Raw genomic sequence first — 3,770 nt, forward strand, 5'->3', positions numbered from 1 at the left:
TGAGATGTTTTTAACTTGGGGTAATGTGATTTAAATATAAGTAATGACTACTCTCAAGGAATAGGGAACAGAACAAAATCTTTTATGTCTTGGATAAATGCAAAAAAACATGCTGAATTTCTTTATATGATCTCATACTGGAACAAAAAATAAGGATGAAAGCAATCCCAAAGGGAATTACATAATGCTTATGGAGAAGCTAGATGATGAAATAATAGGAATATTTTGTCTACATGCAAGCAGTGGTGCCATACCTTGAAGAGAGGATTGAAGGTATAGACAATGAAATAAAGATTAAAGAGAGCATTCCCAGTCACAAAATTTAGTCTCAGCTGCCAGGATTTTGGGTGAAGTCATCATCCAGCCTTTCTAAGATCATGGTCTGAGTTAGGAATGTAATAAAACTAGCCTGGCACAAATCTCAGAATTCTTAAGAAGAGCTAATGAGATCACACGGGAGGCTCTTTGTTATTTAAATTTTTCTTTAGCTTTGAGGTAATGGCATTTTCAAAGCCTAGATTGTGCCCAGTTTAGTTGGAAGATGTTTCTTCTTAGCTGAGGAAATAGAATATGAAGTGGTTTATGTTTTGAGAGTTGAGGAAAGGGAATTGAGTTATATTTCACTCTATATGTATTTTTTTGTTTGTTTTTTTTAGAAGCTGAGGTCACACCTGTAGTGAAGGCGAATCCTAAAGAAGTGAACCTTTCTGTGGAAGAATTGGACCTACAAAGATTCATGAGTCATGGTCCCAATAACTATACTTTCAGAGAATTCTGTACTGCACCTCAAAATTCATCTTCTATTGAACATCAAATACACACTGAGGAAAAATCTAGTGCAAATAATGAGTGTGGAAAGACTTTTCTGCACAGGCACAGTCTTGGTAGATATCAGAGAATCCACACTGGGAAGGAATCTTATGAATGTAAACTGTGTGGAAAGGCATTCAGTTGGAGCTCCCATCTTGCTGTACCTCAGAGAATACACACTGGGGAGAAACCTTATGAATGCCAGCAGTGTGTAAAGACATTCCACCAGAGCTCCAATCTTGCTATAGATCAGAGAATCCATACTGGGGAGAAACCTCATGAATGCAAACAGTGTGGAAAGGCGTTCCGTCAGAACTCCAGTCTTGCTATACATCAGAGAATCCACAGTGGGGAGAAACCTTTTGAATGTAAGCAGTGTGGAAAGGCATTTAGTAGGAGCTCCTCTCTTGTTTTACATCAGAGAATCCACAGTGGGGAGAAACCTTTTGAATGCAAGCAGTGTGGAAAGGCATTTAGTAGGAGCTCCTATCTTGCTAGACATCAGAGGATCCATACTGGGGAGAAACCTTATGAATGCAAGCAGTGTGGAAAGAAATTTAGTAGGAGCTCCTCTCTTGCTTTACATCAGAGCATCCATACTGGGGAGAAAACTCATGAATGTAAGCAGTGTGGAAAGACTTTCTATCAGAGCTCTCATCTTGCTAATCATCAGAGAATCCACACTGGGGAGAAACCTTATGAATGCAAGCAGTGTGGAAAGGCATTCAGTAGGAGCTCCTCTCTTGCTGAACATCAGAGAATCCACACTGGGGAGAAACCTTATGAATGCAAACAGTGTGGAAAGACATTCTATCAGAGCTCCCATCTTGCTAATCATCAGAGAATCCACAGTGGGGAGAAACCTTATGAATGCAAGCAGTGTGGAAAGGCATTTAGTAGGAGCTCCCATCTTGCTAATCATCAGAGAATCCATACTGGGGAAAAACCTTATGAATGTAGGCAGTGTGGAAAGGCATTCAGTTATAGCTCCTCTCTTGCTGTACATCAGAGAATCCACAGTGGGGAGAAACCTTATGAATGCAAGCAATGTGAAAAGGCATTCAGTAGGAGCTCCCATCTTGCCAATCATCAGAGAATCCACAGTAGGGAGAAACCTTATGAATGCAAACATTGTGGAAAGGCATTTAGTAGGAGCTCCCATCTTGCTAATCAACAGAGAATCCACATTGGGGAGAAACCTTATGAATGCAAGTACTGTGGAAAGGCATTATATCAGAGCTCCCATCCTGCTAATCATTAGAACCCCACTGGGGAGAAACCTTATGAATGTAGGCAGTGTGGAAAGGAATTCAGTTGCAGCTCATCTCTTGCTGTACAGCAGAGAAGCCACATTGGGGAGAAATCTTATGAATGCAAGTATTGTGGAAGGGCATTCTGTCAGAGCTCTGATCTTGATAGACATCAGAGAATCCACAGTGGGGAGAAACCTTATGAATATAGGGCGTGTGGGAAGACATTCAGAGTTCTAGTCTTGGTAAACATCAGAGAACCCACACTCTTGAGAAACCTTATTAATGCATCACAGAAACCACAGACATTTACACTGAGCTCTCACATTGCTAAAAATCAGGCATTTCATTCCATCATGTCCTAAGCTCTCCTAAGATTAGGTCCAAATGGGTATATCATTTTTTAACCCTTCACTTCTCTGTATTGTCTCCTTGGTATAATAGTGGTAAAGGTGGGCAATGGGGGTCAAGTGACTTGCCCAGGGTCACACAGCTGGGAAATGTCTGAGGCTGGATTCGAACCTAGGACCTCCCATCTCTAGGCCTGAATCTCAATCCACTGAGTTTCCCAGCTGCCCCTAGGCATGATTTAGACCTAAAGCATGATCCCATAAGAAAAGTAAGGGAGCATAGAATAGCTTACATTTAAGATCAGGTTTTTTGGTACAGGAAGAATTTATTAGCAAATAAGTAATTGCTAAAATCATGAGGTGTAAAATAATTACATCTTATATTAGATTCAACGATATACAAAAAAACCTAATGCAACCAAGATTAAAAATGGGAAGACGACGTTTTCATTTGCTTTCCAACATGTCCCATTAAATACTTATGCTTTTTAAAATTTCACTGTATTCTCAAATGACTTAATTCATCATTTCATGCCATCTAGTTTTAAAGAAGAGTTTACTTAGGAAGTTAATAATGCCTTTTTTCTTTAGAATTCATTCATAACTAGCATTTTTTCCATACAAGGTTTTCAAGAAGCTTCCTATGAATAAAAATGAAAAAGATAACAAATGATATTGTGATTTTCAAATATGAGGTAAGAATTACAGACATTCAAATGTCTTCTACTCAATTGAATGCATGTCAAAGTAATCACCCTACATAGAAAACCACCGCATCTATCAGTTTTACTGTTCTGATTGCATCCAGAGGCCAGTGTAACATAACTGATAGAATTACACTAATTTCTACAGTTTACCTATCACATCTCAGGTCTTATGCCTATTTTCCCTCATGATCTGTGCTACATATGTGGCAATAATTTATCACAACGGTACAGGACTCCAAGATAAAAAGGTTCTTTGGGAGGAGGCCAGATCCCCAATAAAGCTGGACCCTGGTCAAATCAAGAGCAGAGACCCCGAGTCTTAGGAGTTAGCCTTTTTTATGCTAAGAAACTTTGGTAGAATGACAGAAAATACAGTCTCAATGAAAATGGAATGGATGCAAAATTGTTCATATGGGCAACTACTTAATTAGTGATACTAGTGCTGGTTAATCTGATAAGTGTGAAATGCACTATGGTTTGTAACTTTGCACTAATTGTCCACCTCGTCATCATTGGTCAGAGTGGGAGAGGTCTCTCTGTCCTTCTGGAATGAGAACATGGGGTGGTGGATGTGGCACACTGGAGGACTGCTATAGGTAGTTAATGATGTTAGAGTCCTGAGAACAATATGAGTATTTAAAACCAATTCAGCA

At 39.4% G+C, this 3,770-nt stretch overlaps 1 pseudogene; it reads left to right on the forward strand.

Moving 5' to 3' along the window:
• The first annotated feature begins 920 nt into the window (after positions 1-920).
• On the forward strand, positions 921-2,187 carry LOC123256447 (annotated as a pseudogene).
• The last annotated feature ends 1,583 nt before the right edge of the window (positions 2,188-3,770 follow it).

This window comes from Gracilinanus agilis, unplaced genomic scaffold, assembly GCF_016433145.1.
Source record: "Gracilinanus agilis isolate LMUSP501 unplaced genomic scaffold, AgileGrace unplaced_scaffold59041, whole genome shotgun sequence".
Lineage (NCBI taxonomy): Eukaryota > Metazoa > Chordata > Mammalia > Didelphimorphia > Didelphidae > Gracilinanus > Gracilinanus agilis.